Source organism: Engystomops pustulosus, chromosome 6 (genome assembly GCF_040894005.1).
Source record: "Engystomops pustulosus chromosome 6, aEngPut4.maternal, whole genome shotgun sequence".
NCBI classification, from domain to species: domain Eukaryota; kingdom Metazoa; phylum Chordata; class Amphibia; order Anura; family Leptodactylidae; genus Engystomops; species Engystomops pustulosus.
This window is the reverse complement of record NC_092416.1, coordinates 76,386,361-76,402,064: the sequence shown is the minus strand read 5'-3', so window position 1 is coordinate 76,402,064 and position 15,704 is coordinate 76,386,361. Positions and strand designations below refer to the sequence as shown.

The 15,704-nt window shown below is 42.4% G+C and overlaps 1 long non-coding RNA gene across 2 annotated transcripts in view; it reads left to right on the top strand.

The window, feature by feature from the left end:
• Positions 1–15,704, top strand: part of LOC140135321 (uncharacterized) — a 62,349-nt gene that overhangs the window by 36,633 nt on the left and 10,012 nt on the right. The window contains exon 1 of one of the 2 annotated variants that reach the window (XR_011856498.1): positions 12,426–12,670. The exons of the other annotated variant lie outside the window; for it this stretch is intronic. This is a non-coding gene — a long non-coding RNA (uncharacterized lncRNA). Of the gene's footprint in view, positions 1–12,425; positions 12,671–15,704 lie in introns of those variants that run through there. 2 annotated transcript variants of the gene reach the window in all.

Below are 15,704 nucleotides of genomic sequence, written 5' to 3'. Positions count from 1 at the left end.
CTGTGCAGTGTCCATATATACAGAATAAGAGCAGATACTGAGAACTACATCCAGTATACAGGACAAGAGATGTGATACTGTGCACTGTCCATATATACAGAATAAGAGCAGATACTGAGAATTACACCTAGTATACAGGACAGGAGAAGTGGTACTATGCAGTGTCCATATATACAGAATAAGAGCAGATACTGAGAATTACACCCAGTATACAGGACAGGAGAAGTGGTACTGTGCAGTGTCCATATATACAGAATAAGAGCAGATACTGAGAATTACATCCAGTATAAAGGACAGGAGAAGTGGTACTGTGCAGTGTTCATATATACAGAATAAGTAAAAATCTTCATGTAATCTTAATCTTTCCACGAGCAATCACCTTGCCAGGACCTTATTCCAGTTAATGATACCATAAAGGAATCACTGTCGAATGGTTTGACTCTTAGAAAAAGATAGCAGTATTTAAAAACTTAGGTTAATGTTTTTTTATTTGATGCGGAAGAATCCAAAATCTGGGACTCCTGTCCTAAGAAAGATGTCCAAGTCAAAAAGGTAATAAGGAAGACCTAACTTCCTTTTGAAGACACAACAGAGCTTTGTGACATGATGGACTGTAAATCAAACTTAAAAAGGCATGCGAAACATTGATGCTAAACCTAAAAGGATATCTACTACTAGGATTAAGGATTGTAAACCATGCATCCTGACATATTGTTGTGTGCCCCAGCACTTCTTTAAAGGGGTATTCCCATTTCGGCAAGTAAAAGTTATCCAATTTGCCAATATATTTTATGTATTAGTTCTTCACTGTTCTCTCGACCTTTTCTTGCTGTTATTCAATAGGAAGTTTCTATGTTTACTTCCAGTGGTCAGAAATCTGATCATGTCACACAGGTGCACGACTAGTTATATCACAGAGAATAATCAGAGCAGGGTGATATAACAGGCTGTGCACCTGTGTGACCACGGTCAGATTTCTGTGCATTAGAAGTAAACATAGAAGCTTTCTATAGAAGGAAAGCAAGCAGAGATCTAGAAAACTATGACAAATTGATACAGAAAGTATATTAGACACTTGAATAACTTTTCATTATACAAACAATAACATTTATTTGCTGAAATGGGAATACCCCTTTATGCTTCTTATGCCCTTGTGTTTAAGAAAAAAAGGCTTTAAAAACTATGCAAATGAATCTGAGGCGCTCCAGGCTCAATTAACAACTATGAAGCACAAAGCCTCTCAGGCTCATTTGCATATATATATATATATATAATTTTATTTTATTTTTTTATTTTTTTTAAACAAGGCATAAGAAGCTAAGAGAAGAGCAGGTCTTGCCAATGAGGGCACACACCTGTATTTCAGTGGGCTTGGTTTACAATCCTTCATCCTAGGGGTACATGTCCTTTACAAACAACAAAACTGCTACTTTTATCCCTTAAAATATATACAGTATATATACACCATATATACATACAGCATATACACATACATACAATACCATATACACGGACATACAGCATATACGCATCACAAATACACATATACAGCATTTCCACATCCAATACCGCAGATGGCGGGCCCCCTGACACTGTGGGCCCCATAGCAGCTGCTATGGCTGCTACTCCTGTAGTTCAGCCACTGTAGAACACATCCAAGAGAAACCTGAAAAACCTCTTCTCAAATCATCCACTGCTTTCTTTATAGTTGCCTCTGCAGAATCTGTTTCTCAGCTAAAGAGAAACTCCAACTCTCTCTTTACTAACCCATTTTGTATGCTCCTCCCTTCTGTTTTTAGGCAAACACCAGATAGATACCAAGCCACATTGATCTTGGACTTTGTATAAAAGATGGTGGCTGATGTCTGGTTCAAGCAGCAGTGTTTTTATTTATTAAATTATTTTTATTCCGTTACCTTACATAGAATGGCTGGACCATGATGTAAGCTCCTATACCACTTGTGTCACCTCCTCATCCCCACAGACTGTAAGCTCTTGTGAGAAGGGCCCTCACTCCTATTGTTCCATATGACTGTTTGTACGCCGTAATGTATTACTTTATTTCTATATGTCCACTATAATTTGTAAAGCTCTACAGAATTTGATGATGCTAGGTCGATTGCTCATGGACGATGGACATGACCCTCCATCTGCGCCCATTTTATGGTCAGAAATGTCTGGCTGATGAGATAAAAGACAGGAGGCTTCACTTTACATAAAAAGAAATCCATGCTGAACTATTAATAGATGTATATTGGTAAATTACCTAATATCCTGCCCCCCACACGTACACACACATTGGGGCACATTTACCACGGAGTTCACAAAAGTGCATTGTCCGACGATAATGCACTCTGCCGCGATTCACTAACATCGTGTGCTCGATTTCCTGCATGTGTCGCTTAACCACTCAGGTCTGCAGGAGTTCACCTTCTTCTTCCTGGTGCATGTAAGTGCATTGTCTTGCGACACAAATTGAAAGTTAAATCACACGCTCAGTCCGAATTAGTCGGATCGTCTGACGGCACGGCCCCCGATTTCTGTTGCATGCTGCGCCAAAATCCGCTCACGTGCGACACAATCCCAGCGCTGACCCCTGTTAAATACCTGTCGAAGCGCAAATCCTGAAAACAATGAACAGTCCGACAAAAGTACGATCCACAACCCTTGGTAAATAAGCCCCATTATACTAAACATAAGATAAAGTGGTCAACCCCTTTAATGTGCAATGTGCTTTTGGATACCAATAGTTGCAGATCACTGAGCCTCATGGTAGACTCTTTTTGAAGATTATAGTAAAAATGTACACACACCGAAATGAGCTGCCACATTCATTTCTCTTCTATCTTGCCTGTAAGTATATTGTTTTTTCACTTTACTGAAGCGGAACACAATACAAACATGTGCACTATAAAAACAACAACATGGAGCACATGAATGTACTGAACTCAGCAATCTCCTGATGTCTCTGTGCCCCAAGGTGCTCTCTCCTTTATCTGTATAACAAGCTCATAGTGTAGCCAAAAATGTCTGTGAGGATTTCAAAGGAGTCCGGGAACCAAGCACATGAAATTCCACACTCGGTTCACAAAGAGGCCACGATTTAGGGGGAAGGACAAGGAAGACAGAGCGAAAATCCTAATGTGACATACATAAATGTACAGGGCATGTGAAATGATGGAAAACACGCTGTAAGTTGTTCACATACATGTATATCTCATCTGCTATAGACCAGGGCCATAAATGCAGCATTTCTACTGATTAACTTAACGGGTGGCTCTGCATCACCTTTTGGGGACTAACTATCATTGTTCACCCTGAGCCTTCTGGACCATGAACAGGATCCAAAAACTACATTGGAAACTAAGACACAGAGCAAGAGTGCTGCCCTACAATGCAGATGTGTGGTAATTTGTTGGAAGCTGCGTGATAACCAAACATCTGGGGCCAATGTAACCTGGAAGTGGCTGAAAATAACACATTCCACACAAGAAGATGTCCCATTAAAGAGTTTTTTGTCAACGCGGAACACTTATTAATAGTTTTGCGGCTATTTTCTGTCAGGGAGTCCCAGGATTATTTCTAATGTGCCTGTATCAACAATTTTACAAAAAGTCAGCGCCAACACTACCAACTATTTTCATTTCATGGCTAAAAAAACACTGATCACCAAAATTTAAAAAAATGCCCCTACTATGTAGTGTGAAGGATATTTTACCTTAACTACTATTAGCAAGATTTTCAAAGAAGCAGAATGACTGAGCTCCAAATGCAACAGTAGAGTTTCCCCTCTCTGACAGAAAGCAAATATATATAATGAAATTGCAGCAAAGAATTAAATTGGTGAAGTAAAAAAATTGTAGAATGTGTCATTAAAGTGAACCGGTCAGGGTGATTTGGAACATTAAACCACCCACAAATGCTTATTGACCAGTGACTTACCGTATATACTCGAGTATAAGCAACCCGAGTATAAGCCGAGACCACAAATTTTACCACAGAAAACTGGGAAAACCTATTGACTCGAGTATAAGCCGAGGGTGTAGTATACAGCCAGCCCCCACGTAGCATACAGCCAGCCCCACGTAGCATACAGCCTGCCCCCATGTACTATACAGCCTGCCCCCATGTAGTATGCAGCCTGCCCCCATGTAGTATACAGCCTGCCCCCATGTAGCATACAGCCTGCCCCCATGTAGTATACAGCCTGCCCCCATGTAGTATACAGCCTGTCCCCATGTAGCATACAGCCTGCCCCCATGTAGTATACAGCCTGCCCCCATGTAGCATACAGCCTGCCCCCATTTAGCATACAGCCTGCCCCATGTAGTATACAGCCTGCCCCCATGTAGTATACAGCCTGCCCCCTTGCAGCATACATCCTGCCCCCATCAGTATACAGCCTGCCCCCTTGCAGTATACAGCCTGCCCCGTGTAGCATACATCCTGCCCCCGTGTAGCATACTCACCCTCCGGTGTCCCCAATGTTCGTTGCGGCTCCCGGCGGCTTCCGATCCCCATCGTGGCTCCCAGTGGCTTCTTCACTCTTCTATGTTCTATCTTCTCTGGCCGGGAGATTGCGTGGTCCGTCGCACACTGTGATGCGACACTGTCGCCACTGATGAGGTCATCAATGGCGACATCGCTGCATCACAGTGTGCGACGGCCGGCAGATCGCATGGACGCGACTCTGCCGGCTAAAGAAGATAGAAGACAGAAGAGGAGACACGGGGAGCCGCCGGGAGCCGCGACGAACATCGGGGACACCGGAGGGTGAGTATTATTTTTTTTTATCATTGACTCGTGTATAAGCCGAGGCGAGGTTTTTCAGCACATTTTTTGTGCTGAAAAACTTGGCTTATACACGAGTATATACGGTAGTTTTCCAAATAGCCCAATATGAGAACGCATAAAAAAAAAAAACATTTTTACTTACCTGGTTCTGGAGCTCTCTGCGACTGCTTGTACACTCAGGGTGGTGGCACACGTGCCGTTTTGGCTGCGTTTGCAAACGCAGACCAAGCCGCACCCACGGGGGCAGGCCGTGGCCCAATCGCATCAGCGTTTCTATGGTAACTCCTGCGATCGGGAACGAGCCGCCGGTGTTTTATGTTAATTTAATGCAAAACACCAGTGGCTCGTTCCCGAATGCAGGCGTTTCCATAGAAATGCCAATGCGATCGGGCCGCGGGCCGTCCCATTGGGTGTGGTTTGGTCTGCGTTTGCGTTTCCAAACGCAGCCAAAACGGCATGTGTGCCACCACCCTTAGGCGTCACTGTGCAAGCGCCGTATGTACAATACATGCGAAATGAGGCAGAGGTATTATTAAGGCATTATTGAAGCAATGTGAGATGAGGTGCCATTGCTAAGTTCTTCAGACGAGAGTCCAATGTGCGCCTCATCAGACTCACATCTGGGTGAGTATAAATGTTTGAGCTTTTACATTGCACCCACAGACAGCTGCAATTCATGTCGATTTGGGACCATAAATCACAGTATCCTAAATCCATACGGACCTGACTAGTTCTCTTTAAGGTTAGTTTAGTGGAGGAAAGCCCTGTGCAGTGGATTGAAGATAAAAAAATTCTAAAAGCCGACGAAAGTGCAATCCGCAGGACCCTTAGTAAATGAGACCCATGGTATTTTTCTATATTCCCACGCTCAGTCTGATCGCCCGACGACCTGCCCCCCCCCCCCCATTTTCTGCCGCATTGGAAGCCTGGGCCGCTGCGCCAAAATACGATTGTGTGTGACACAATCCCCTTCTAATTAGCTGTCATAGCGGCACAAATCCCCCAAATTTCCAAAATCCAACGAAAGTGCGTTCCGCGGACACTTAGTAAATAAGTTTAAATGTGTGCAGTCTTAGCAATCTCTCATAGTAAGGGTACATTCACACAGTGCTATGCCCGCAAGCTCTATGTTTTCCTGGTGTACGGAGGGCCGCCATTGCCATCTTTGGGAGCGTATATATGCGGTCGCAAATTTGGGGCCGCATATACATCCCCACAGGCGGGCGTGTGAAGGAGCTCTAAAACCATATATCTAATATATAAAGCTGGATGTATGTGTGTATGTTTTTGAGTCAAAATTTTTACCCCGCACTTTCCAAAACCCACTTATTAACCACCATATACAGGAGCCATTGTCTGCTGCTGCTATGGCAGTTGTAAGCTGAGCCGTGATTGGTTGCTGTTCTTCCACAGGTCATTTAATATGAGCTCTGAGCTGTGATTGGTTACTACAAGCAATGAGTAGAAGACAACTTATGTGTGAGCTAAGATGGATAGGGATACAGAGATAGGTGGAGATTTATCAGAAGTGTCTGAGGTGACATTATGCTATAAGTATGGAGATCTGCTGCAGGAAGTGATTACCGATGGAGCAGAATCAATGTCAAACTCAACTGTAAATTGCAGGATGTCACTTCTCTCTGGGCCTGATCAGTTACGTAGTTACTGGTAACCTTCTAGTTTTAGAGACAACTCTCATATATACCGAAACTCCCAGCGCCAAAATATTTCAACATAATGTCAAAAGTCTGCTCTACTCAAATTATATGGTGATGGGTGGGCCATAGAGTGGGGTGGACGTGAACACCTGACCTGCTGTACATTTTTCCAAAGGTTCAAATGACCGAAAAACGTAGGTACAGGGGAACCCAGGTGAGGGCATGCAGTGATTAGAGATATCGTGAGGCATTTATTATCGTCTTTCAAACGGAAAACTGTACCTGTTGCACCTTATTTATGGTGCAACAAGTGCAATCTCCATCAGCTCCATATAGATGAATGGAGCAGAATAGACATGTGCCTCCATCTGCTCCATTCATCTCAGCAACGAGGGGTCTGACGGAGGTACCTCGGATCCAGTAGAACCCCCCATTCTTGTGATCTGTGGGAATCTCATCTCTGAGACCCCCATCAGTAAGTTAGGCCCTACCCTGTGGACAGGGCTTAACTTGTTTGGTGGGGAAAAAAACCCTATAATCCCAAGCAACCATAAACTTACATCTCACCGGAAATTATAGCATCCTTCCTGCGCTACCCTGCACCCAAATTAATAAATGCCTGCCATCATGTGTACAATCACAAGCTCTGGTTGGGCAGCTGTAGGGTCTTTAGCAATTATTAAAATAGCAAAACTGCTAGTCAGTGACTGATTTATTCAACTAAGCCAAGGCCAGGGTATGGGAATCAAGTTAAGGCTTTCCCAGGGAAATGAGCTGGGGACCTCCCTGTCTGGGTAAGGCAGTGTTTAATACCCAGGGTTTGCCTTTGACATGGACATGCTAAACCTTTAAATCACAAAGATGATGCATGTGCACTATAAGAGGACACACAAAAATACAAGCAGTATGCTGGAGGGCAGAGGGACCACAGCTGGTGGTCTGGCAGTCAAGATCAGGGGTAGTGAACCCACTGAACCACTGCGAGCAATGACGTAGGCAGACACCCGGGAGCTGAGTCTAACGGGCACCCGTTTTTCACCAGAGCCCACCACAAAGCGGGTTAGACTTGGTGCAGTGGGATCCCACCAGGTTGCTCCACATGTGTGACTTTGCTTGCGGTGGTATAAACACACAGAGTCATAGAAGACAAGCTTTTACAAAGGCATGAGGCACAAAGATCCAGCAGCTGTGACAGGAAGGGGCCGGAAATTTAACAGGGAAGATGGCCGACCAGTGGCAATCCTCGGCGCTGGAGCATGGAGACCACCTGTGGAGCGAGGGAGGGTAAGTGCAGCCAGGCTTCAGTGGCACAGGTTGGCACAAGAGTGTGTCTGCAACCTGCGAGATGGGTCACAGGAGCATCTGTGACACTGGCATCCAAGGGGAGATGGGAGACGTTGATTAGGAGCTACTAGCATCGTAAAGGGACTGTAGGGACACATCCCCAACTTCTAAGTCAAAATTGTAAATGTATTATTAGTTTTTAGGAGGAATAACATGGCAATGACACAAGACAAAGTTATAAAAAAAAAGGTGCAGACTTGTTTTTCCCTGGAAAATTAAATTATCTTAAACAGAAATGTCAAAAGTGGTGACTTCTTAAAGATCATGTTCCTCACCCAGCCATACCTATACCTGAGTCACTTGTGTCATTTCCAGAATTCTTCATCCCCAGTCTGGGATAAGTAACAGCAGAAGTTATTCATATGTCCATGAATGGTCTATGAGTCAGAAGCAGTGTTCTCTTTTGCTTCCTGAATAAATAACCTGGATCCACCACTTGTGAATGATGATGTTGATGAGTCACCATAAGTCACATTAAATATGGGCAAGGCTAGATTTTTACCAACCATTTATTATCTCCACAATGTATTAAATCATTGAGGAAGTTTAGATAACAATTACAACCTATAACAACTTAGAACTCAATTCATCCTTAGCTTTCGGGTTCATAAATCGGATACATACAGTAAAAACTGACACATAAATGTTGACAGAAAGCCTGGTGATAATTTACGTGGATACACAAATGGCGGCCATTAGTTTCTTTATGAAATCAGGGAAACTGAGAACCCTACTAGAGGACTCCAGAGCTTACCAGGAGGATAACTATCATGCTCCTAACTGAGCAATTATTTCCTGTACACACATGCCAACAGACCATTCATAAAAGTGGCACATGAGTTAAGCACATTTGTGCCACCTCATTGTCAACACTCACTCACTCTAGCTTCTGACTAACACTCATATTTTAATTGGGTTTAGGCCAAAAACTGAGTTGCGTGGAGAAGCAGAATATGGTATTCTGTGATGTTGGATCTATGATTGCATTGAGGAAATGTGTCATCATCAAGGAAATGCTTCAACCTGTTCAAATATGCTTGTTAATAGGGAAAAAAACACAACAGTATTCTGCTGAAGGAGCAGATATTTAATTTACTAAAAGTAAAGGAGAATGTAAAGCAGGGTATCATTCTAAGGCTTCCTTCACACTCCCTGCAGAGGATCCATTCCTCTGCTTTCTTTCATTGCAAAATTGAAGCCCTTTGTGCTTTGATAGGTGCCCAAAACACCTCAGGGACTACAAGGGAGTCTCTTGCACTTCTATTGTGGTGAGCATCAAAAGCTAGCACTGTAGCAATCACTGTGGATGATACTGGGTCCAAGGTGCCTTGGAGACCCCGCAGCCCAGACCAGTGGACACACAATAGTGATAAATGAAGGCTGTGAAAGAAGACAACACAGTAAGTACCCGTACATGATGTGACCCAGGTAAAAGGATATATGATTTACCACTAGTTTCCACCGTGCACCTGTATTCGCTATTGTTTGCCATTATAACTAAAGAACCGCAAACACAACTATCCAATAACTAACCCCAAAAAAACAATCCAATGTTACGCAAGTTTAAATACAAGTTTATAAATGTTTTGTGGCACACCTGCTGTTGTAAAAACCACCAAGTTAGAAATTGTATGCCACCTACAGCAGACCATCAGAGCTCTTCGATATTTATCTCTAATATTATGAGCACTGCCCGCTGTCCATTATGTCTTATAGGGGATATGTCTTTGGACTGCACAGTGAAAGCTGTTAAACCAGAGTCTGTTAGAAAATGGTGCAAATGTGTTTTTTCAGTAACTTCCCCAAATTTACATTTTTTTCCTGCTTCCCAGTACATTGCATGGAATATTCAATGACAACTTGACCCATAGAAATCAAGCCCTCATAAATCTCTGTAAATGGAAAAATATATAATCTCTTACATTTGGGAGGAGGGGAGTAAAAAATGAAAACGCAGAAACATCCTTCACATCTGCCTTCAATCCAGATGTGAATTTAGCCTAAAACGATATTACAGAGACAGGTTTGGGAACCTATTAAGCTCATTACATAATGCAGTATCACACCTGATAGGTTTAGATACAGTATCAGACATGGTAGTATTGTATACATTTGCTTTGCAGATAGTGTTACACATGATTATATACAACAGTCCAGCAGACAGTAATATATGTGATATCTGACAACAAACTGACTAGTGGCATATTATGTCAGTCCTTAGACCCAGCAAGTTATTATAAGTGTCCTCCTATCGCTAATGGATGATATCATGGTAATAGCTACTTATGAGGCAGTTGCTATTTCCACAATGCCTTTTATGACTACAACCCTATGGTGCAATGTCGCCGATCAGTGATGTACAATAGAGAAGGATGAAGATTATAATACAATTAAGGGGAAGACTGTGGTGTCCTGCAGAGAAGTAATTGCATGGATGAGGAGAATTGTCGGGGTTCTCATTGTGTTTGAGATGGCTGGATAAATGGCAGATGTCCACTGTAATATATGTATATATAAGCTAGCTGCAGCCCCTGGCTAGTAAATAACTGCTCTTAGCTATAACAAAATAGAATGAGTTAACAAAAATATGTGTTATCTATCTATCTATTAAGTAATAGAAGAAGAAAAGAAGGCGGCACTCCAAAAAAGCATTTTTAAATGTGGGTTTACTTTATTCCAGGATGCAACGTTTCAGCTCCCATCAAGGAGCTTCTGAAAAAGGCTCCTGAATAGGAGCTGAAACGTTGCACCCTGGAATAAAGTAAATCCACCTTTTTTAAATAACATTTTTGGAGTGCCGCCTACTTTTCTTGTGCTATTGCTTAAAGGACTTCTCAATTGTTGGCTGTGCACCCACTTTATAAAGAAGTACAGCAGAAGTATTTACCAAATATATGTATTTGTTTTTTCAGTATTGCACAGTTTTTCTTCAGATTGACTGGACTTAATGTCTACAGTAGACAAAACTACAGGTATCTAATTTCCAGAGTTAAAAAGGCATGAAAAGGCTCCTAAATAGGAGCTAAAACGTGGTACTCTGGAATACAGTAACCCCACATTTTTGACTGATCAATCTTTGGCTGTACACCCACTTTATAAACTAGTGCAGCTGAAGTGTATACAGAATATATCTATCTCCATCTCTCTGTCTGTCTCTATCTGACTCTCTTTCTGCTTGTCTCTCACTGGGTCTGTCTATCTCTATCTTTCTCTCTGTCTTTCTCTCTGTCTCTCTCTCTGTTTGTCTCTGTCTCTCTGTGTCTGTCTCTCTGTCTTTCTGTCTGTTTCTCTCTCTCTCAGTCTGTCTCTTTCTGTCTGTCTTTCTCTCTTTGTCTGTCTGTCGCTCTGTCTCTATCCATATGACCTCACACATAAGCTTTCTTATACTCATTGCCTGTAGTAACCAATCAAAGCTCAGAGATCATTATAACGACCTGTGGCACAATTGAAGCTGAGCTGTGATCAGTTGCTGGCTGCTCCTGTACATGGCGGTATTTTGGAAAGCACAGGTTGAAAAAATTTGGCAATTATAAATGTGATGGTGCAGATTCCGTAGCGCACATATACACACACGCACACACACATACATACAGCGGGTACAGAAAGTATTCAGACCCCTTTTATATTTTTTACTTTTTGTTTTATTGCACCTAAATGGTAAGATGAAAAGAGTTTGATCAATACTGTACACTGCACCCCATCTTTCCTATGATATAGGCAGGGGCATAGTATGGTCAGTTGTGATGTAAGGTGCATTTATTGTGATATATGTCAGTTGTATTGTGATGGTTAAATATTATTATGGAGTTCAGTTTGGGACATTGTTCTCCAGATAACACTATGCTGTTAGTGGCTGTGATATTTTTAGTTGCACAGTGTGGAAATGTGCTGCACGGAGCTGAAGACATTCTGCAGCAATGTTGCAGTCTGGAAGTCGTCATGCATTTCTGGACCTGATGTAGAAGACATGTCACCTGTGAGGCATGAAATCCCGCTTCTGTGTCTGATCAGTATTGTAGTGACTGACTATCTAGTGTGTGAGACAACTCTAAGTCTGTGTGTATATTCATAGTGTCAGTGAGACAAGTCTACCTACCGTATATGATGCGGTAACCCTGGGGGAGAAGGGTTATCAGGTAAAGGCTGTCAGGATTTTGTAATTGTTAGCACTGACACTTAAATCTCTAACCAAAGGCCAGCCACCAAAATAATGCACTGGAAACCAGGAGTAATTATTATAACATCCCAAACATTCATGCCTGCAGCCTCTGTATACAAACCAGGAGCCATGTACTTAAAGAGAATATAGAAGAATGGGATTGCTTAATTATTTATTTCATAGCTAGTGCTTGAAATTCCTGATCCCGGACTCCTGCAATATTGGTAATATTTGTATGTACCAGTAGGGTGGGCCCCAGGCTCCCCAGTCCGACACTGACCACATACATAATAACGCAGATGAGACAGACCTGTGCTAAGCCCTTATTCTGCAGGTGAATGTTATCCTGCACATATCTGTATATGTTGCCTGGATCATCACTGGACCTGAGGGCTATACAAAGACTGCATACAAGGTGGATACAATGGAAGGATGTTATGTATATATAATATTTTCATCTGACTCTCGCTGAGATGTTTAAAGCTGTAACAAGAGGTGTTTCATGAACATCTCTGTCCTCCCCTCCCCCACAGCAGCCGACAAAACTGACTTTGCTGTAATGAATTCTGGGTCTGTGTCCACTGCGATGGTTGACATGACAACACAGCCGGTATTATTACAGAAAACCTCAACATGTTTCCGTTATCAGCTCCCCTGCAGCGGCCCATCACAGGCAACCTAGCCGGACCCATGACTATCTTTATAAAAGCCACTGGTAAATGATAGGTAGTAACTATATGAAATTAGACCTGTAGTTTCCTTGAAGATCCTGTGTGTTGGCCTCATTTGAGACTGTTTGTGTATGCTTGTAGAAGAAATATCTTGTACTCTCAAGAGGGGTGGAAATAATCCTTTGTACAGCACTACATGATATGTTTGTGATATGTACATGTACCAGTAATAAATTAGTTACCGTATTATTAAGTAACAGGGATAGACAAAGAAATTAAATAACAAGCAGATCACCATGAACAAGCAAGAAGTCCACATACTGTTATGTTATGTCTAGATTATTATGTGTGTATATGTGTGGCAATATTAGATTGTAAGACCATTGGGTCAGCAAAATGCAATAAAAAAATTACTACTTTAAATTACTGCATAAATACTAGTGCTAAGCTCATATATACACTCACCGGCCACTTTATTAGGTACACCATGCTAGTAACGGGTTGGACCCCCTTTTGCCTTCAGAACTGCCTCAATTCTTCGTGGCATAGATTCAACAAGGTGCTGGAAGCATTCCTCAGAGATTTTGGTCCATATTGACATGATGGCATCACACAGTTGCCGCAGATTTGTCGGCTGCACATCCATGATGCGAATCTCCCGTTCCACCACATCCCAAAGATGCTCTATTGGATTGAGATCTGGTGACTGTGGAGGCCATTTGAGTACTGTGAACTAATTGTCATGTTCAAGAAACCAGTCTGAGATGATTCCAGCTTTATGACATGGCGCATTATCCTGCTGAAAGCAGCCATCAGATGTTGGGTACATTGTGGTCATAAAGGGATGGACATGGTCAGCAACAATACTCAGGTAGGCTGTGGCGTTGCAACGATGCTCAATTGGTACCAAGGGGCCCAAAGTGTGCCAAGAAAATATTCCCCACACCATGACACAACCATCACCAGCCTGAACCGTTGATACAAGGCAGGATGGATCCATTCTTTCATGTTGTTGACGCCAAATTCTGACCCAACCATCCGAATGTCGCAGCAGAAATCGAGACTCATCAGACCAGACAACGTTTTTCCAATCTTCTACTGTCCAATTTCGATGAGCTTGTGCAAATTGTAGCCTCAGTTTCCTGTTCTTAGCTGAAAGAAGTGGCAACCGGTGTGGTCTTCTGCTGCTGTAGCCCATCTGCCTCAAAGTTCGACGTACTGTGCGTTCAGAGATGCTCTTCTGCCTACCTTGGTTGTAACGGGTGGCGATTTGAGTCACTGTTGCCTTTCTATCAGCTCGAACCAGTCTGCCCATTCTCCTCTGACCTCTGGTATCAGCAAGGCATTTCCGCCCACAGAACTGTCGCTCACTGGATGTTTTTTCTTTTTCGGACCATTCTCTGTAAACCCTAGAGATGGTTGTGAGTGAAAATCCCAGTAGATCAGCAGTTTCTGAAATACTCAGACCATCCCTTCTGGCACCAACAACCATGCCACGTTCAAAGGCACTCAAATCACCTTTCTTCCCCATACTGATGCTCGGTTTGAACTGCAGAAGATTGTCTTGACCATGTCTACATGCCTAAATGCACTGACTTGCCGCCATGTTATTGGCTGATTAGAAATTAAGTGTTAACGAGCAGTTGGACAGGTGTACCTAATAAAGTTGCCGGTGAGTGTATATTCCAAGAGACTTCATATAAAAAATAATATTAAATACATAGTGTCATCATATACTGCAGCGCATTACAGATCAATGTGTACATGAACAAAGAAAGCAAGACTTAGAGAGCAATAATATGGTCAGATGGAAGACTAGAAATAAGGGCCCTGCTAGCAGGAGTTTACAATCTATAGATTACAGTTTCCAATACAACACCCTAAACATTGCAAATCGCACGGTAGAACTACTGTAAAGTCTGACACATGAGAAGAAATATCAGGAAGAAGGATGTAACTCAAAATAGCACTGTAAATCTTTGTCATATTCAGAGTCTTTGGAAAACTGGGTGACAAATCTTTGTCATGCAGCGTTAGTTCTCCATGTAGCTGACCTATACCACGATGACTAAATATTACAACAGGTAAAGGAAAACTACCATCAGAATCAAGCATGAAGGGGCATTTACTTTTAGGATCAGACACAGTGACTGTGGTAATCTTCTTATGTTTGTTATATGTAGCATCCTTCCTTCTAAAATCATCTTTTAAAATTATGCTAATGACATCCTAGGAGTCATAAATCTGCAGCAGATAGGGCCTCTCTATGAGTAGTGTCCCTGGTTTATAAGAAATGTTTCTTATATGTACTCAGGATAACAAAATAACACATTCTCTAATTCACTGTTATTTATAAAAAAAAATGCAACATTTCACAGATATAGGTCCAACCTGTCTCTATCAGTCCTGGTGTACACAATTTCAGTTGCCCCTAGACACGACCCAGTAACTTCTGACTTAGGGTTGGGATGCCATCTTGGATTTACATGTGAGATCGTGCAGATGAGATTTCTTTCTCTCTCTGCTGAGCCTGTAGCCACGCCCCCTGCACGGAGCTCAGAGACTTGCTCATCACGTCCTGCCAGGAGATCGTGAGCAGAGAGAGAGGCTGCAAACTACGAGCTACAAGGAGATAAGTGATCCGGAGGAAGGGGGAGACAGGCACATTTCTTAGATGCAGCAGAGCTCACAGTGTAAAAGTCTGTCAGCCTTGTCTGTACTGCCTCTGCCTAATAGGTATCATGCATCTTACATCTCGTCATCTCTGATCTGTCGCATCTCTCTATGTGTGTTAGAACAATGTCAGAAGCCAGATGAAAGTGTATATACACCTGTACTAACCACATTGTCACTCCACAGAACTAGATGGGTCATAATGTGTCTGCTTATAGAGGCCCCACCCATACCCTGGGATTTTGTACTGAGCAGTCTAGGAAGTGTTAGGAGCTAAAACAGCTATAAAACTTAGTAAAATTGTAAAGTAATGGGTTAAAATGATCTTTATTGTGTTAACATCACCAGGGGATTGAAATGTGAGAATTTTCTTCCGTGGGAAAACCCCTTTAAACTACTAGCTCC